This window comes from Bubalus kerabau, chromosome 17 (assembly GCF_029407905.1).
Source record: "Bubalus kerabau isolate K-KA32 ecotype Philippines breed swamp buffalo chromosome 17, PCC_UOA_SB_1v2, whole genome shotgun sequence".
Taxonomy (NCBI): Eukaryota; Metazoa; Chordata; class Mammalia; order Artiodactyla; family Bovidae; genus Bubalus; species Bubalus kerabau.
Window position 1 is genome coordinate 44,010,858 of NC_073640.1, and position 20,409 is coordinate 44,031,266.

The 20,409-nt window shown below is 48.8% G+C and overlaps 1 protein-coding gene across 1 annotated transcript in view; it reads left to right on the forward strand.

Moving 5' to 3' along the window:
* Nucleotides 1-1,662: 1,662 nt before the first annotated feature.
* The window catches only part of ZNF536 (zinc finger protein 536), a 252,816-nt gene continuing 234,069 nt past the window's right edge, over nucleotides 1,663-20,409 (forward strand). The window contains exons 1-2 of the mRNA XM_055551341.1: nucleotides 1,663-1,779; nucleotides 8,245-8,314. The gene's annotated coding sequence lies outside the window, so the exon portion shown is untranslated. The remainder of the gene's footprint in view (nucleotides 1,780-8,244; nucleotides 8,315-20,409) is intronic.

A 20,409-nucleotide genomic window follows, 5' to 3' on the forward strand; every position in this document is an offset into this window, starting at 1 on the left:
TATACCCAGCTCACCGGGTTGTCGTGAGGATCAGTACTATCTTGAGGGATTCTGGTTGGCACATGGTAAATGCTCAATAAACATCCGTGGTCACTCTTATGAGTTCAGGAATGATTTGGTCAATGAACAAGTAAGTCCCTTTAGAAGTGGTGGTGTGTGTGTGAATATATTCTGGATATTTCCTGGACTATTAATATATTTTTTTAAGGGCTCATGCACTCCTGTCTCCTTTCTGCACTGTCAGCCTGGACTGATTCACTAACAAGCATTTCTTCCTTCTCCTTTCACTTTTCCTCTCTCCTTTTCTCCTTCTCAGGGTTGTTTTGACTATGAATTAATTGTAGGTTGGGGGACTTGCAAGCAAAAATCAAAGCCAATAAACTTCAAAAGGATGGGGAGGACCAGGGCCACCGGGGGAGTGCAGGGCCCGACAGGGGCTCTTGTGGCTGCGGGGTGGGGTGGCGGGGGCTTTCCATGTTCCTTCAAAGGGGACACCAAGTGTTTCAGATTGTCACTTAAAAGCTCAGATGCAAAACTTTGGAAATCTGGGCGAGAGGCGACGGTTTCCAAAACAGCTATTTTTATCTTTCGCCAGCAAGTATGAGCCCAGTGGAACGTAGAGGTAAACTTGGAATTTCTTGGCAAGGGTTAATAATCAATGTAGATCTCCTAACAAAGGAGATGCTGCCTTATTATACTGGGAAAGTTTTTTTTTTCTTAACTGTCAGTGAAGCAGTACTAATTATTACTCCAGTGTAAATGAGGTCATTTCCTATTAAGAGAACAAAATGCTTAGCCTCGCCTTGCCAATTCATACCAACTATTTTTCACACATACTCAGCTTTTTAGTTTTTTTTTTTTAAATTTTGATAAAATCCATTCATTTGTATTAGAAAAGTGTAAACCATCGCAATAATAGTTGCCCATGATTGCCCAGATGAGCTTTTGAAATGTGTGGGTTGTTTGAATACCATGTGTTAGCTATGGAACAATTAGGCAGCTGAATGGATCTTTAAAACAATCAGATACTTTTATCTCACTGAAAAAATACATTCCTTGGATGTGTACTGTTAAACCGTAAATTCCGGGGAACATTAAACTCATGTCACGAGGAGAACTTTCGGCTATATGTTGATCAAGGACAAAAAGACATCCAAATATCTTGTCTTCATGTTTTCATTTTTTTATGCAAGCAAAAAGATTTAAGGAATATTGTAGCAAACAAAGGGTAATTGTTTTAGCCCAGATGTTGCTTTTGCACAACAAGCAGGTTACAATGTTCCCACAGAGCTGATGAGCCCAATCAGGGAAATGATTAAAAATTGATTTTGTCCCTGTAATTACAGTATGTAAACTACTTAGCTTGGATTGCAAAGGAAGTGATTTTCTAATTACGTATATACTCTGGTGTCTAATGATTGGTTTTTTGAAGTAATGAAGAGAGAGCACTAACGACTCCTTGGTGTTCTGTTGTTTAAGAAAGACCATCTTTAGAGTAAGCAGCAACAGACAAAGAGTTTAAATTGAATTTTCAACACTGTTAATGTGCACATGGATTTGTTTATTAAAGAGACAGAGAAGTAATTTGATTGGCTCTGAGCATCTTGGCTTTTTTTCATGCTAAAGCATGTAAAAATACATGCACCAGGTCGCAAGCTGACGGGAAGAAGCCTCTCCACTCCTCTTTTATCATCCCAGCGCCCGGGCTGATATCGCGGGCTCTCAGGTTCCTGTGAGCGTCTGATGTCTGTGTATCCTGAAAGCATTTAGATCGAACAGGTATCAAATAGCTTCTTCATCAAAGTTACCTTTGTTTTAAAATGAAAGAAGAGGCTTCCTTTGGAAGCATGTCTGGGCAGCCCAACGCACTCCGTGTTATAGTATTTCGGTCGTGTCCTGTGATACTGGGCTCTGCGTCAGGGTGGCAGCAGCCACCCACCCCCCATATGTATGTGCGCAAACACACACAGACGTGTGCACACACTCACACACTCACACAGGTGCCAGCCCTATATTTGGAGGCCTGACTGCAACTGCGGTGGGTCAGGAGTGGGACCCCTTGGGGGGGGTGGGGGTGCTGATGGGGTTTAGGAAAGAGCTGCCTGAGTTCCGAGTGTTCCTTCTCTGCTGTGAGACACTTTGAGGCTGTGGAATAACAGCTCCCCAAACATCTGTTCTGGCAGAAGTTAGGAGGGTGGTGGCTCCAAGATGACCCCAAGAGCAAGTGTGTGGGGAGGCCAACAGACCCAGGCACTCTGCCTTTGAAAAGATCATTTGTTACTCACAGTTCTTAAGGGGAGGGGGCACACCATGCCATGCAGGGCTGCACAGGGGAGCACCAGGGTTAGTCAGCAAACAGAAGAGGTGAAAACATGGGCAAGAGCCTTTATTGTAGTTTTTTGAGAGAAAAGCACAGCAAGCAGGAGAAGTAGACTTAGGATTGGCTGCGCTGTGCTATGCTCAGTCACTCAGTTGTGTACTCTTTGTGACCCCATGGACTGTAGCCCATCAGGCTCCTCTGTCCTTGGGGATTCTCCAGGCAAGAATACTGGAGTGGGTTGCCATGCCGTCCTCCAGGGGATCTTCCCAACTTAGGGATTGAACCCAGGTCTCCTGCATTGCAGGCATATTCTTTACTATCTGAGCCATCAGGGAAGCCCAAGAATACTGGTGTGTAGCCTATTCCTTCTCCAGGGGAACTTCTCGAACCCAGGAGCTGGGGTCTCCTGCATTGCAGGAAGATGCTTTATCAGCTGAGCTATCAAGGAAGCCCTAGGATTGGCTAGTCAGATAATTGTAGCAGGCTCCGGGGCTCAGAGTTGTCTCTGTCTCCAGTTGTCTGGTACCTGGGTGACCAGAGCCGGTGGACAATGGTCCAGAGTATGAGAGCCTGATATGGAAGGTGTTTGGGGCATGGGCTCTGAATTCAGATGGAAGATGTGCTCCCAGGGGAGTCATTTTCTATCTCTGGGAACTGGCTCCTGCTGGGAGGGGCTGTCCCTGCAGGGTCAGTAAGGCCCCAGATCTCAAAGAATCAGAGCCGCCGGTTGATGAGGGAGTGGTGCCTTGTGCCACCAGCTTCCGGGGCCAGGATGAGCGCAGGGTGATTCTGGGAGCCCCTTACACCTGGCGTCCTACTCAACAAGTCTCATGGCTCCTTGCAAAAGGCATCCTGAATCTGCTTCCTTCTCCCCATCACTCTTGCTCTCAGCCCAGGTCAGGTCAGCCTCCTCTCTCCCCTGGACAACTGCTGAAGCCTCCCCAGCGGTCTCTCTGCCTCCGCTCGTCCCCTCTTGCCCGTTCTCCCCACCGCAGCCAGTCCAGGGTAAATCAGATCATGCTATTCCCTCACTCAAAACCCACCAATGGCTCAGAATAAAACCCATGTTTCTTACTGTGCCTGCTGAGGTATGTGGATCCTAAATAGCCCACCCTGTCTCATTTTTCTGCTCACTGTCCATGCCTGTTGGCTCCTTGGCTTCTTGCTGTTCCTGAACACACCAGCTCCATCCTTCAGCAGGGCCTTTGCACTCGCTGTTTGCTCTGCTTCTGAAGTTCTCCCCAGCCGTTCACAGGACTCACTCCCTTACTTTTTTCTCATCCCTTGTCAAGGTCACTTTTTAGTGAGGTCTCCTCCTTGTCTAGTGATGAGTCTGTCCATTATTTTCCTAGATTCTTTTTCATCTTAGAGCTTATTATTCGTTCATATTATATGTTACTTTTATTTGTCGTTACTCACTAAGACATACGCTTTGCACAAGCAGAAGTATTGCTGATGCAGGGTCCCTGGAACTTAGAAGTTAGAAGCCAGCTAGGCACACGGGAGCCACTTGATGAGTGAGGGCTGAATGAGGGGCTCAGTCCCTCAGGCTCTCTCCCAGGTTGCGTTCCTCGCCAGGAAGCCTCTTCTGTTGAGAACTAGAGAGGATGAGGGCTGTCCCTCGGGCTGTGTCCATCCCTCTGAGTCTCGGAGAAAGAAATCAAGAATCTCTCAGTGCTTTGGAGTGGAAGTCTCAAGTCCACTGTGTTTTGGCAGGATCCTTGTTCCTAGTGGGCCTGGAGAATATTAAGCACTGAGTTGGGAAAGTCACTCAGACCCCCGGAAGGGGCGATGTAGCCCCAGGTGACATCCCCTGGAGAAGCGGCTTGAGCGCCCCTCTGTGTGCCCCTCCGACGGGGCAGAGCCCATGGCCCAGGAGAGCAGGTTCAGAGGCCTTGGCCCTGGATACTGGGGTGAGATGTTTAGACAGCTCCAGATGTATCTCCTGTTAGCCGCATCCTTCTCCAGACAAGGGCTGAAGGAGTTCGGCTGCTCTGTCTCCGAATCCTTCTTTCCTAACTCTTGTCTGGGAGGAAAGCAGTTTATCCAGCTCCCATCTGCCCCAGACAGCCCAGACTCCACAGCAGACAGCCCTGCTCCTTCTGCTGGAACTCCAAGCGACCCCTGGGGAGGGGCATCTCCGGGAATACACTCTGCCTCCCGCCGGGCCAGCGTCTGGAGTAGAGCATGGACCAGGGGAGGGGTGAGGTGAGCCAGCCCTTCCTTCTTTCCTTCCATGCGTCTCTACACCGTCTCCTCCCTCCCTTCCTTTCTTCCAGCCATTTCATCCCCCATCTATCTTATTGTCCCTCCATCTCCCCCTGCTCCCTCCATCCTTCCCTTTTCTCTTTACTTCCCTCCCTCGCTTTCTCCCGTCCTCCCGTCTACGCAATGTTTACTGCGCTCTGAGCTCTCTGCCAGGAGGTGGGACTGGGAGGTGGATGGGGCGCAGCCCTTTCCCCTTGTGCTGTGGGGAGCCGGCCTCAGTGTGGTGCCTGGTACCAGGCCCTCAGGAAATGGCAACTCTCGGTGTCACTCGTATGACCTTCCAGTTGTCATGGTGCAGAGCGGTAGATAGGTGTGTAATGAGCACGGAAAGGCACCATGTTTGCCTAGAGGAAGGAGCTTTTGTGTTCAGCTTGGGGCTCGTTACAGAGGCCCTGGCGAGGGGGGCGTGTGTGGCATGTCTGCTCATCTCCTGACTCGCCCTTGTGTCTGAGGATGAGAGGCTGGGCTCCTGCCCCGTGAAGGTTTCCTAGCTCTGCTCAGAGCTGCCGTGTCTCTTCTGGGAGAACTCAGGAGGAAGGGGGTCCCCTGTCCCCTAGTGGGGGCCCAGCAGATTCACGGGGATGCCACACTGTGGGCCCACTGTGTGCCAGGACATACCAGAGCTGCCTGGACCGCCTCTCACTTTTTTTTCTTTCTGTGTCTCCCACGTCTTCCTGTGCACCCTGCTTCCCTTAAAAATCCCTCTCTCAGGGCTTTCCATTCCCTCTGCTCCCCTCCCCTTCCTCAGTGAGGCCTTAGACGTGTCTCAGGCTCTAAGTGATCCCTCCATCCCTCTCCGCCGCCTCCCTGCTTTCTCTCTCCTGCTTCTCCAAGTTGCAGTCACCCTGCCCTTCTTGCTCAAGCCCCATGGCAGGATCTCTGGACCTTTGTGCTCCCCTTACCTCCATCCCTGTCTCCCTCGAGTCCCTGCCTGCTGGAGGGCTCACGTCATGTGCCCTCCCTCCCTGGTTCCCACTATGGCCGCCTCTCAGGTCCCTGTCCCACCAGACTCTTCGCACAGTGGGGCGTTCCTGTATCCCATGGCAGATCTGCTTGCGCCTGGCCTGCCCCAGGGCTTGGCACACAGAAGGTCTGAGCCACTGAGTGAACAGGTCTCCTAAATTCATTGGCTCCTCTGGGCTGGTGTGTGACTTACCTGCATCTTACAGGGGTGGCAGGGGGATCAATTTGGTGGATTTCAGGCATTTTTGATGAGGTGGCTGCTACCCAGCCCCCCTTGACTCATGCCATGCCACGCTTTTTGCTGCCTTTGTTACCTGCCCCCTTCCACCCCTCCTCTGATCTGGTGGTACCTACGCCCAACTGGGCTTGTGGGCCATGTCTCCTGGGTGTCCCCCTGCCTGGCTCCTCAGTGTGGGGTCCCTGTGGGAGGCAGGGATGAGGGGAGACTCATGTCAGGGATCAGGTTACTACGTTCTCTCTCAATGCGAGTTACTTACTTGTACCCGAAGAGCTGTTTCTTTCATTGCGGAAGACAGAATTACTGCACTGTGCCCTTCCTCCCCATCCTGAATTAAAGCGTCAGTGTCTGATGTGGTCACCTTTGCCCGACTTGCAGTGACTGTGATGACATCAGACACCAGGAGCCCCTCCTGTTTAGACTGGCTCGCCAAGGCACAAATGGCACTAACTCGATTTCCCTTCCTGAGGTTCCTCTTCCAGCAGGAAGCTTGTCAGGCTAAGCTTCCTAGGCAGGCGGCCACCTTTGGATAACCCCCTACCCATCTGGGACAGCCCTGAAGAGGGCACAGCCCCAACGAGCGCGCAGCCCCAATCAGGGCACAGGGCTCGTGCTGGGGCCTCGGGTGACTCTGACCCTGGGCAGATTGTAGCAGCTGGCGGTCTCATCAGGGGTGTGAAGCCAGAGGACATGCAGAGCTGGGACTTCCCCAGAAGTGTCCCGTGTTCTCCTGTCCCTGGAACTTACAAGCTTCTAAGTGAACAGCCCCTGGAGAATAGTCCTTGAATTTTGTAAGCCATGAACTTGGATATAACATCTGAGTCTGACCTCCACCTCCTCCAATCTCCTCCCTAAATGCCAGGAGCCTTGTGCGCAAAGTGTCTTTGTAGCTTTAATTGGGTGCCATAGGCCTGTTCTTCCCGGCTCCGGTAGAACCTGGTAAAGCATAGCTCGAGTGTATGTATTACACTGCCTAGATTTGAGTGTTGAGTGATACAGAAAACACAAAATGCAGAAGATAATCTGATCAAGGACAGAGAGAGTCTTGTAAGAGAGTCTTGTAACCTCATGCAGATGGTTGAGATGTCGACTTGCTTTCTGTCTCAAGATAGGCAGGTAGAAATTCGTTTACAAACAGCAGTGTCCCTGTTACACTTTGAGAAAACGCTTCTAGCATGTACTCAGCAAACAGCTTTTTGGTTGCCAGAGATCAGTCTTGGAATTGGATGGAGTGTTGCAAGTCAGTGGTTTGATGTTCAAACACCTTGAGCTGGGACTGCCACTGCCTGCTCTCCGAATACATCTTCTGGTTCATTTACAGACACATCCTTGACTTTCTACTAGAAGTCTACTTCTGCAATATCAGAACATACAGTTTATCAAGAGAGAGCACTTGCTTGCCTTGTAGTCTCTTCTGTAACATGGCAAAGCAAATTAGCTTCTTCGCTGCACTGGCCCTGAGCTGGAGATCACAGATTAGGGCTTGGCCTCGATCACCCCAACTGATGGCTCTTGAGCCACTGTGACGGGCATCTCGGCTTTCCCTCTGGGCCGTGATCCCATCCTGCTGCTTTCCTGGTCTTGGTTCAGAGAAAGGACTTTGATGTCACACAATACCCCTGACCCCTGGTCCAGTTGTCGGTTCTTGGTCTGGACCTGTTGAGAGCTGCCCTGGCCACTGAATAAGAGTAGCCAATTGAAATTTGGGTGAAATTGTGTGTGGTCTGCTGTAGGGGCCTCCTTAAATTAGTGAGAGAAAAAGAACCCTTGAATACCTTTTCAGTTCCTCACTTTTAGAATTCCAAAGAGAGAGAAAGAAGGGGAAGGAGGGATATATACACACACACACACACACGTAAATATATACACACACATGTGTGTATGTGTGTGTGTGTGTTAGTTGCTCAGTTGTGTCCTACTCTTTACGACCCCACAGACTGAAGCCCACCAGACTTCTCTGTCCATGGAATTCTCCAGGCAAGAATACTGGAGTTGGTTGCCATGCCCTCCTCCAGGGGATCTTCCCTGCTCAGGGATTGAACCCGCATCTCTTAAGTCTCCTGCACTGGCAGCTGGGTTCTTTACCACTAGTGCCACCTGGGAAGACTATATGTGAGAGAGAGAGAGGGGGAGAGAGAGCGAGACCGCCCTTATTTGCTCTCATTTCTCCTTCCATCCCACCTAGAGAAGAAACGGCTAGATGCCCCACTCCCTTCTCTTTTTGCAGGTGGCAATTTCCCATTAAAAGAAGCTGAGCAAATCTGGTTTATTGCAGCAAAGGTCATATAGTTCCCAATTTAAAAATTGCTCAATGAATTGGGGCAGTGGGGGCTATTAAATGTTTCTAGACGCTAGTTGAGTGTCTAATTGTTACCATGGCTGAATGTTGTTTACCTGTCTTATTGGAGTCGATGTGTCCAATGCTGAGAATTTCTAACAGGTCTTATCTTTGCAGTTCCTGACCACCACGGCTTTAAGAATATCCACCAGCCACGAGGGAGCTCCGTTGCTTTCAGACTCGCCTGGTAAGGAACACTGATTTACAGTTTGTTGAAGGGATCCTGCCTGTGACTTGTGGGGAACCAGGCTGCCCTCTCTGGGTGTGGACCTTTGTGCTGGGTGGAAGTTCTCCCAGCTACTCCTTTGTTTCTGTGGACAGAGGCTGGGCTTTGGAGACACTTCCAGATTCAGAGGTCTCTGGGATCCAGCATGGGTCCCAGGTCTCCTGGACAGCATGACTATGTGATGTCAAGACATGCTCAGAAGGTCTCAGAACGGGGTCACAAAGCCCCTCAAGGTTGACTTCATTTCCTCTCACATGACATCCTGCAGAGTTGCTGCCCGCCAGCTGGCAGTGGGAACCAGAGCTGGGGAGCTGGTGGGATGGCTGCCTAAAGCTAGGCAGCCCTTCCAAGCGCCACCCGTGGCCCTTTTCCCCGCCACTCAGCATGTGGTCCTGTGGCTTCGCCCAGTCTTGAAGGAAACCTGTGTCTGAGTGGCTCTGTGCCTGTCACCTCATTTGGACTCAAGATCACAAACTCAGTCATGGAATGTTTTTCCCACATGAAGCTAAAAACTTAAGAAGAAGGGGCAGTGCTGATATTTGATGTCTGCAGCCCCCTCCTCTGAGGCTACCCTGACACCTCTGTAAACTCACCCTGAGATCTAATTAGCCAAACCCACCTTCTCCTGACCATGGGCCTCCGAGGTCACTACATAAACCAGGAAAATTGATAGTGGAATTATGCACTTAGAAATTAATTTTGCACTGGACTGAATCTATATTTTTTTTTACTGTGACTTTATCTTGTTGAAAAAGTGCTTACTTCTGATTTTGTGGATATTACTGACCGTGGATTACTTTTATTTTGGTTTTTACACAACAGTTGTATTAGAAATTTGCTGTTTTATTCTTACCTTCTTAGTAAAAATCCTTTTATCACACAATGGGTAATTTATATCCATTACCAGGCCTTTCAATCCTTTTCAGTGGGCCTGTCAGCGCCGTTGGCACAGTAATGATTAATGTGATCTAATAATAGTGTGCCATTATATTACCTTAGTAAAACATGTACCAACATCCTATTCGGATCTACCAAATTCATAGCTTCCTATAATATTTTTGTTGAAAGACAGGATTACTATTTTTCAAAGCTGATTTTTTTTCCCCTTTAACATATTTAATGAAATTCACAATTCTTTGCCTTAGTAATCCGGGCATTTGATTGGGCTCGGTGGGTGAATTTGACATCTGTAGGCACCGTCGTGATTTGTCAGGGAGAGGCTGGATAGTCCAGAGATCTGCCAGGGAGATTATTGTGTTTTTGTTGGGCCTGGGTTGTTTTGCCTTGAAGAAAAAAAAAAAAAAATGGCTGGATTTCCAGTCCCGTCTGACGTGTAATAAGAAAAGTGTGTTTTAGATCAAAAGGCAAAAGAGCAAGTAATTTGGCTCCAAGGCTCCTCTCTCCCGTCCCCTGTTTTATCCACTTTCGTCACCTGCCTCGGTCTGCTGGCAAGCAGAAGGGGCCAGAGAGCTGGGGGAGCAGCTTCAGACTCTTCCTGGAAATGCTCCTTCTTGACCTGTCCCTTTTTTCTTGAGGCTTTGGCTCAGCCTCTCTGGAGCTAAGATGGGGTTCCTCGGCCTGGCAGTGCTGACATTCTGGGCCGGGTAATTCTTTGCTGTGGGGCCATCCTGTGCACTGTGGGTGGTTTCCAGCATCCCTGGCCTCCGCTCACCAGGTGTCAGTTATGAATCCCTTCCCCTGTTGTGACAACCAAAAATGTCTCTGGAAATGACCCAATATCTTCTGGGGGCACAGTTGGCCTGCTTGAGAACCTCTGGTCTAATGTGATAGGAGCATAAGCAGATATTTTTGCGGTGTGGGGGAATTCCAGCTGGAGCTCAGGGTTTCCTGGTGCTTCCTGGGCCATCTTCCGGCTGTGGGGGAGAAGCTCTGTGGATGATGGTTACACTCTGCATCCTTTTCCCAGCTGAAACGTAGCCCTCTAACTTTTCTCTCCCCGCCCCCGTCTCTGTCATAGAGCCTGGCCCGAATGAGCGCCTGATTCTTAGCTTCTTCCACTTAAATCCCATTATAATCAAGCTTGTGATTGATAACATTCCACCTTTTCAAAGGGCTTTAAAATCTGTGTCAACCAAGGATGACATTATTGTAGTACGGGCGAGATGTATTCAAACAATTACACACTCAAATCAAAGTGGGAAGGTTTGTCCTTCTATCCTGGTGCCTTTGTGTTGTGGCTTTCGCCAGCACCTCAGCACTTCCCCCCACCCCCACGACCCCAGAAACCTTCAGCAGGAGAATGCATGAGTGGAAACAGGTTTTGCCCTTGATATCACTCAGATCTGAAAGCAGCCTGAATATTTAGGCTTCTTAAGGCAAGAGAGGGGCTTCCCTGGTGGCTCAGATGGTAAAGAATCTACCTGCAATGCAGGAGACCCAGGTTTGATCCCTGGGTTGGAAAGATCCCCTGGGAAAGGCATCAGCTCCCCACTCCAGTATTCTTGCCTGGAGAATTCCATGGACATAGGAGCCTGCCTGGTTACAGTCCGTGGGGTTGCAAAGAGTTGGACATGACTTAGCGACTAAGCATACAGAAGGCTAGAGGGTCGGGGAAGAAAGTGAGGTTGTTGAGCATAGGGAAGAGAGAGAGGGTGAGGGAGGGAGAAAGATCCTTGTTTTTGATTCAGAACAAAAATTACTGCTGCAACATTGGCTCGAAATATGCAATCAACTGAAATCAGGAAAAGTATTTTGAATACAAAATTTATATTGAAATACTTGAATCTAGATACGTGTGCACCCACATATATGTAGATATTTAAATCAAGGATAGAGAAGATGAGAAATAAAGCTTTTGTCATAAAAATACTGCCTGTAGTATTTGCCTTCAAATGATTCTGCCACATTGGAATATGTTTTTGTACTGTTAGCATTTCCACAGAACACACTTTTGTTTGTTTTTACAGCTGATCCTCGATGGTGACAACAAGTAAGGGAAATGTCTCTGATTTACCTCTGTGATAGAGGATTTCAAATACATTGTGATGTTTGATGCAGGAGTAATTTTGGAGACCTAGTTCTTTACTGGTTTCTGGTCGGTTTCTCTTGCTGCTGCTGCTGCTGCTAAGTTGCTTCAGTTGTGTCCGACTCTGTGCGACCCCATAGATGGCAGCCCATCAGGCTCCCCCGTCCCTGGAATACTCCAGGCAAGAACACTGGAGTGGGTTGCCATTTCCTTCTCCAATGCATGAAAGTGAAAAGTGAAAGTGAGGTCGCTCAGTCGTGTCTGACTCTTAGCGACCCCATGGACTGCAGCCTACCAGGCTCCTCCGCCCATGGGATTTTCCATGCAAGAGTACTGGAGTGGGGTGCCACTGCCTTCTCCGCAGTCTCTCCTGCTGCTGCTGCTGCTGAGTCGCTTCAGTCGTGTCCGACTCTGTGCGACCCCATAGACAGTAGCCCACCAGGCTCCCCCGTCCCTGGGATTCTCCAGGCAAGAACACTGGAGTGGGTTGCCATTTCCTGCTCCAATGCATGAAAGTGAGAAGTGAAAGTGAAGTCGCTCAGTTGTGTCCGACTCTTAGCGACCCCGTGGACTGTAGCCCACCAGGCTCCTCCATCCATGGGATTTTCCAGGCAAGAGTACTGGAGTGGGGTGCCATTGTCTTCTCTGGTGGTCTCTCCTAGTACAGTGTAAATGTGGAGAGAGTAAGGCCTTGCTATGTTTTGTTTAGTATTATATTCTAATTCCTGGAATGGTGCTCACTGTATAGAAGGGTCTCAATAAAAATAGTGACTGGAAGGATGGATAAGTGGGTGGATGTATGGGTAGCTGGGTGAGTGGATGAGTGGATAGGTGGATGGGTAGATGAATGGATGGGTGGATGAGTGGATAGGTGGATGGATGGTTGGGTGGATGGATGGAGGGAGGGATAGCTGGATGGGTAGATGAGTGGATGGATGGGACTCTGTCTCAAACCCTGAGAGGATCTTAGAATGGTAGGTCCAAAGGTTCAAATGAAATCCCACTTTTTACTATCTCTTCATCCCTTGCCCTCCCAAACATTTTTTTGTCATCAAATGGTCAGTTATAGAAGGATATTCTTATTATCTTTCCTTTTCAATCCAGTCTTTAAAATAGAAAACAAAATGTCTGGGACAGTGCCAGGCAATCTCTGTAAGCTGAAACCATATGGTTGCCTTGTTATGAAAGTAGCCCTAAGAATCCACCAGGGTGTGTATGCAGATGAAGACATACGTACTAGGGTGGAAGACATGGAGGCCGAGTAAGGGAAGGTGACCTCTTTCAAAGCGGGACGTGGGCAAGGAATTTATGAGGCTCAGAAGACTTCCTGTCCAAATGACTGGTTGTCTGTCTCCTGGGTAAAACTCTGTAGTTTATATTGTATTTCATGCTCTCTTAGAGGCTCTTGTGTGTCTTCTTCAGCCCCACCATGCTGGATCTCTTTGGGACTGGATGATGCTCAGCCCCCTGGGCTCTGCTATCGTGAGGAACTAGGCTGAGGCTCCCATGTCCCAGCACAGCGGGTACCAGTCTTTTGGGAAATGTATTCCCAGTGATGAGGATAAAAAGTTACTCCACCCTTGACTTTTAAATTATTGCACAATGGATAACATAGCAGTACTGGTAATAAAATAATGAATAATAATAAAGAGAGATAAATGACCTCTAAACCTGGCAAAGATATGGAGTCTGGAACCATATTTCCTGGGTTGAGTCATGGTTTCACCATGCACTGGCTATATGACCACATGTCAAGGGATTAGTCTTGTTGTGCCTCTCTTTTCTCATCTGTAAATTGGGAATGACAATGATGACAATATAGTAGATTGTGTAAGTAATCTATCTGATTGTACAAGTAAAATAATGCCTCTTGGCTCAAAATATGTAATTAGTAAGTGTGTTGCTGTTATTAGTAGTGTTTGCATTTTCTCTATTTAGTCACCTTTTTCCTTTCTCTGTCTTTATTCAAGATTAAGGAAAGTATAGGCCATTTTCAGACTCGTGCTGGAGCTAGGAACTTTGAGAAGTTGCCAGGCATACGGTCTTCCCAGCACCCCTGGGACAGTGGTTAGCAAGTTCAGAGAACGTCAGAAGGGTGGTGAGTTTCCTAAGTCAGCTTCCCCATCCCATTTCCTTTGTGGAGGCAGCGTTGTTGACACACCACTGGGGGTTTGGGATTTACTTGGTGTTTGGGGCGTGCATTCCTGGGCTGGATGCCACGTGGTCACAGTGGGTGGGACAGCCAGCTCCTAAAAGGGAGGGGAGGTCCTTGGCTTTTCTCCCCAACCCCTTGCAAGTGAGACTGCTCTGCGTCATGGCCCGATCTTGTATTTTTAGCATCCACTGAAATTTAATGTTTTGCTTTTGGTTTATTATGTATGCAAGTATCTTGCTGATAAATTACATGTGTAATTGTACCATCGGAACCACTGCTAGTCAGCGACAACATATAATTAAACTCACCCTTGTAGTCATTGAACTCTTCCGTCCCTGACAAGATCACTGACCACTCTGAGGAGGGTGTGCCGCCATATGTGAGCCATGCACACGCCTGCGTGGCCTGCCGCCTGGCTTTCCCACGCCCCCCGTCCCCCCACCTCCAGCACAGGGCAAGCCTGCACACGTGCAGGGTGGACTTCCTTCAGACGGCGCTGAGCCCACAGGAGGGAAGGCCTGGGCTCTAGGGCCTGGAATGCTCCCCCTTCTCTCTTTTTGTGTCTCTGCCTGAAGGGTTATTGGCCCCAGAGTGGGTGCTTGGTAAAGACTGGAGTGAATAAATCTTAGAAATAGCTGTTTGCCCTCTTTTCACTTGTAACTTGAAACCTTCCCACATTTTCCTTTTTGGGGATGATGTTCACTGTGGTGTCCTATGGTGGGAGCTGGTGGACCATAGCCTGGGGGTGGGGGTCAATATCTGCACGCTGCCTGTTTTTTATTTTTTTTTAAACATTTAGAAATATTTTAACCATTCTGACAAAAATACAAAAAAATTCTGCCTTGACCATGTTTAAGTGTACAGGTCAGTGGCATTAAGTATGCTGTGCAACGGTCACCGCCATCTACCTCCAGAACTTTCTCATCTTCCCAAAATGCGATTCTGTACCCATTAAACAGTAAATCCCCATTCTCTTCTCCCCCACCCTCTGGCCGCCGTCCTGCTTTCTGTACTGGTGGATTTGACTACTCTAGGTCCCTCATGTAAGTGGAATCATACAGTCTTTGTCCCTTGGTGATTGGCTTATGTTGCTTAGCATAATGCCCTGAAGGTTCATCCATGTTGTAGCAGTGGTAAGACTTTCTTCCTTTTTAAGGCTGAATAATATTCCTATGTGTGTGTGTGTTACACACACCACATTTTGTTTATCCATCCATCCACCAATGGATACTTGAGTTGCTTCTCCTTCTTGGTTATGGTAAATAATGCTGCTCTTAACATGGGTGTGCAAGTATTTCTTGGAGACCCTGCTTTTACTTTTGGAACTGCTGGAACTTCTGGAGCACCTGGTAATTTTAATTGTTTGAGAAACCGCCATATTATTTTCCCTTGGTGATTGGGTTTGAGAAACCGCCATATTATTAAAATGGCTGCACCATTTTACTACACTCCTACCAAGAGTGCACAAGGGCTCCATCTTTTTTTTTTTTTCACATTCCTGTCAACACTTATTTTCTGCTGCTTTTTGATAGTAGCCATCCTAATGGGTGTGGAGTAGTAGCTTATTGTGGTTCTGCCTACTTTTGTGAAAGCAAAGAATGGCTTTTACGTTTCTGAATGAATGAAAACAATCAAAAGAAGAATACCGTGTTGTGACACATGAAAAGTACATGAAATTCAAATTTCAGTGTTCTTAGATGCAGGTTTCTTGGCACACAGACAGCCCCATTCATTTATGTATCATCTGTGGCTGCTTTTGCGCTGTAATGGCTGAGTAGGGAAGTTGGGACAGATTGTGTAGCCTGGAGAGCCTGAAATATATCCCAGTTGGCCCTTTACAGAAGGCATCAGCCAACCCTACCCCGTGATCAGACCTTGGGACCCCTTATCTTATATAATCTCAGCAACCCACTTTGCAGACAAAGAAACTGAGGCTCAGCACAGATAACTTACAGATCACACATCAGAAAATGGCCTGTAAACCAAGAAACCAGGACAGCCCAGGCCTGTCTCTGTGTGCTGATCACCCTCCCTTTAAATGTGATTGTTTCGATGTTGCTCTTTACAGAGTGCCTGCTGGGGTTTTAGTGAGCCTGAAATCAGGTCCTAGTCAAAAAAGAACTGTAATTGTGTAAAAACTTAATGCTGTGATTGGGAGAGGTGGCAAACTGAGGGCGAGAATGAAGCTGGGAGGAGGTGTAGGTGAGCTGAGCTTTCCTTTGTTTCTTTTATTTAAATTCCAAGACTGGTGTCCAATAATGCGTGGTGGGCCGAGCTCTCGACCCTGCTGAAGAAGGAGGCAGTTTCAGGATGCCTGCATCTACATGTATAGCATTTCCTTAGGACAGAGGAAAAGCTAAGCAAATCGATAACTTCTTCTTGCATTAAAAAACTGAATTATTCCCTACCCCAGAGAAAAGAAAGCCAGGGTATATGGTACATAGGAGAATACACTAATTGATTCTTCCCCCTTCATTTTCTGTATCACATGTTGGTTGGCATGAATCCTGGCATGGCTCTCTTTGACCCACCTCAGATCTTTTTCCCCAAATGTGGAGACTGCTTTCTCATTTCCACAGACAGTCTTGGGCACCCCAGTGGCCTCGGACTCAGACGGCCAGCTGCTGCTAACGAGGGATCAGGCAGCTGTCTCTCTCGACTCGTCCCCTCCTTGCCACTCTTTTGGTCCTCCACAATGTGTGGACTTGGTACCAGGAGCCTTCTGACATTTCTTCATACAGAAGACAGAGAGTGGATAGTTTTTTTGCTCTTTCATCATTGGAGAGAGAAATCTGAGTTGATTTTATGTATTTGTGCTCATGGTGGAAACAATCTCTTAATCCAAGCGCTTTGGGGATGTTGGGGCTCAGGAAACGGTTGGTCTTGTGTCCATCTCAAGCGAAGAGATGGGATTTCCTTTCACATTTGAGAGCACACGGCCTTCCCCGCCGCAGGAGCTGCTATGTTTCAACAATAGGCTTCATGTGGTTGCAGAGTAAAGCACAGTGATATTTTTCATGAACTTTTGTCTGTGATTTAAGCCTGGCAGAACTAGACTCCTGTCCTTACAGTTTTCTGGCTCAATTCATTTTGCACAAAGGGAAGTATGCTAACTGGAGTCGATAATGTGATCGACATGTTAGCACAATGCAAGAGAGACAGCAGTGACTTTGGATTTTGAGTTTCATCCTTGAAAATTTATGTGATGCTTCAAGCAAGGGACCAGCACCTAGTAGGTGCTTGGTAGGTGCTCAAGGGGTGAATTAGCCTGGTAGTGGCCTTGTGCTTGAGAATCAGTGAGAGAAATGAGTGGTGACATACGTCCATGTGTCCAGGAAATGGAGATATCCATGACTTCTTTCTGTTTAAAGATTAAATTTGGTTCTTGGCCTGGTGGTGAACCAAACTTGACAGTCCAGAGAGGAGGAAACTTTGGATAGGGAGGAGGAGATCCTGTGTGTGTGTGTGTGTGTGTATTTGTCAGGGTTGTGGTAGAGATGAGTGTGTGGTGAATTTTCCGTACCCTAAAGCCATTTTTATTTTCTTTCTGACATACTGTAGGACAATCAACTTGTCCTCCTGTCCATGTGTGTAGATTGTTTCATGTCTAAACACAATTGATAGCACATATGATGCTCTTATGGAGAAGGCAATGGCACCCCACTCCAGTACTCTTGCCTGGAAAATCCCATGGGTGGAAGAGCCTGGTAGGCTGCAGTCCATGGGGTCGCTAAGAGTCAGACACGACTGAGCGACTTCACTTTCACTTTTCACTTTCATGTGTTGGAGAAGGAAATGGCAACCCACTCCAGTGTTCTTGCCTGGAGAATCCCAGGGATGGGGGAGCCTGGTGGGCTGCCGTCTATGGGGTCGCACAGAGTCGGACACGAATGAAGTGACGCAGCAGCAGCATGATGCTCTTATGAGTGAGCATGGCAAAACAGTGTAGTTTTTGTTCTTTAACAAAATAAAACTTGGGATAGCATCTGCAGTAAAAATCGTAAGTCTGGCCCACGCGGGATTCGTTTACCAAATTTCTGTTTCTCCTCTCCATGCCCCAATATGTGTGTGTTTAAACATGATTTCAGTGTTTCTAGAAATGTGACATCCCAACTAACATCAGGCCTCTGCTAACAAGACAGTGAGTGGCAGCAGCCCTGAAAAGGTTTTTGGGGTTTGCTGACTGGCCAGGGGGAATCTCTGCCACCCTGGACACCTCTAGCTCCCTGCCTTCTCAGGGAGGAGGAGCAGCCTCCATCCCCCCTCTCCTCTGAGGCCTCAGGGACTGAAGATGCAGAGACGTTCAGAGGGAAGGTTGAGGGAAGCATGCTTGGCTGCTGGACGTAGGAAGGAGAGCTGTCCTGGGAGTGAGGAGGCTGGCTCTGATCCCCCCCACTGCGGTAGCTGTGCTCACCTAGGAAGTCTCAGGCCATGCGGCCTCAGGTGACCACCCAGGGGGTGAGTGGTTTGAACCATGTGGTGTCTAAGATTCTTTGAGGTTTTCAACAGGACCAACTAGACCACCTAGTCCCCTGGGAGATCTTGGTGACACGCAGATTCTGACTCAGTAGGTCTGAGGGACAGAGCTCCATATATCATATTAGACATCCAGATAACAGGTCCCGGGCCACGCTGCTCCTGCTGCCCCTTGGGCCACATGGAGGCTTGCTGAGACGAGGTGGCTGCTCACTACTCTGCCCGGGGAACTTCCAGGACTCACCAGTGGACCGCACCCCAGACCAGTCAAATCAGGAGTCACTTCAGGGGGAGACACTGAGCCTGGGTGCTCACATGTCACTGGGTACGAACTGCTGGTATAACGGTGTCTGAAGTTGCTGGGGGGGCTTGTGAAAACACAGCTTTGGGCCCCGACCCCGACTTCTGATTCAGAAGATGTGGGGTGGAGTCCAAGAATTTGAATTTCTAACGAAATTTGAGGCAGTGTTGATGCTGCTCCACTGACTGCACTCTGGGAAGTGCTGGCCTAATGTGTTCAGTTAAGTTGGTGGTCATTACACAGACCAGGGGGGAGTGGGCGCAGGCGACCAGGGTCACTTCGTGACCATCTGTTTTACGCAGTGAGCTCCCTTGGTAAGCTCTCATTTGGAAAAGGTTTGTGGGTAGAAAAAAATGTTTGCAAACCTCTGAACTGAAGGCAAGACTTTTAATCATGAGGCTGGTGAATATTTATTCTCCAATTGAGAGGAAAACCAAGCAGGTTCCTTGGCCCTCTTTGTTGCCAGATGTGGTTGTTTTTCGCCCGGAATCCCGCCCTGTCGCACAGAAGGTGTTGCGCGCCCCCTCTTGTCTCTAAGTGTTCACACCTCCCGGGAGGCCTCGGGAGGCCCAGCCTGGCATTCTACAGCCCAGCTCGTGGTGAAATCCAGTGTGGGCCGCTGTTGGGGCCGAGTGACGATTTGCCAAGTGCCAGGCGCTGGTCCTCAGTTTATGTGCATGCCCTCATTTAATTCTTGTAACGACCTCATGAAGTAAGTACCATCATTATCCCATTTTGTATATCCCAAGGATTTGTTGCTGCCTCCCAGGCTAAGAGAGGGTGGAGGAAAGTGGCAGTCGTTCAGGCTGGGGGAAGCGGACATCGCTCTTGGTCTGGGGAGTGGAGCGCGCGGCCAAGGCTTGTCCTGCTGGTATTTGGGGAGAAGAACAGAGCAGGCCCACTGGCCCTGCAGGTCCATTGTCCAGATGACAGGCTTGGCCCAGGTGACAGCACTCAGAGCCTGTGGCTGCCCAGAGGTGCCAGCCCCTTGGAAGAGGTCACTGTGGCTGTCCTTGGTCACAGACCCAGGAGGCCTCAGCCACTGAGCTTCCTCTTGGGTCACACCCACTTCCTGCAGCCTTTGACTATGCAGAAGTGCCTGGGGGAGAGTCTGGGAACCAGCCAGGGGAAGGGGTGTGTGGATCTCTGGGTCCAGGTCTTGCTTCTGTGGCTGCTGCTTTTAACCGCAGAGTGCTGGCTTGGCCAGCCCTGAGCTTGCTTTCTGCCGAGCAGCCCTGGGGATCGGGATGTGTCCGACACAGCAGGTTCTTGCTGAGACGTCGTGTTGGAGCGAGTTGTTCCCCCTGTTCACCCGGGGTGCGCGGGTCAGAGGATGCGGGGAAGGGAACACACAGGGACGCAAGCGGTCTTCCAAGTGTCATCAGTTGCGCCCTCGGGGGTGGGGGCTGCGGCATCCTTTAACCCTCATTTGACTGCCTGCTGTTGATCTTGCACTTGCACTGGGCTCCCCCGATGTGACATGGGTCTAAGAATTTTTAGAGCTGGTTTGGCAGAGGCGAGAAGACGTGTGAGCAGAGCTTTCTGAGCAGAGGCTTACTGATTGTGTGAGGTGCCCCACGATCAGTGTGAGGCTCCAGCCCACCAAGACCCTCCGAGTGGCCAGAGCTCTGCGGCTTCCCCTGTGTTTCAGGCCTTTCCCACAGGATTTCCAAAATCCTCTGAAGCCCAGGCCAGCCTCACACCAAGCACTTTCCTTTCAGTTTGTCCATCTTTCAACTAAATGGGTCTAATGAAAGGCTGATTTGCACCTCAGATGGTAAAGAATCTGCCTGCAGTGTAGGAGACCTGAGTTTGATCCCTGGGTCAGGAAGATCCCTGGAGAAGGGCATGGCAACCCACTCCAATATTCTGGCTTGGAGAATCCCATGGACAGAGAAGCCAGGCGGGCTATAGTCCACGGGGCCACAAAGAGTTGGATGTGACTGAAGGGACTCAGAATGCATGGGGAACACTGATTCTAGTAGATGCTTGACTACCAGAGTCTTTCTAGATGTAATTCGATGAACTCTTAGTGTGTCTGGCAAAGGTGTATGTGGGAAAGTTTACATCCAGCTTATTACAATTTCTACCTAAGTGATTTTCTTATTAATAATAGAACACATATGACCCCAAGGCAT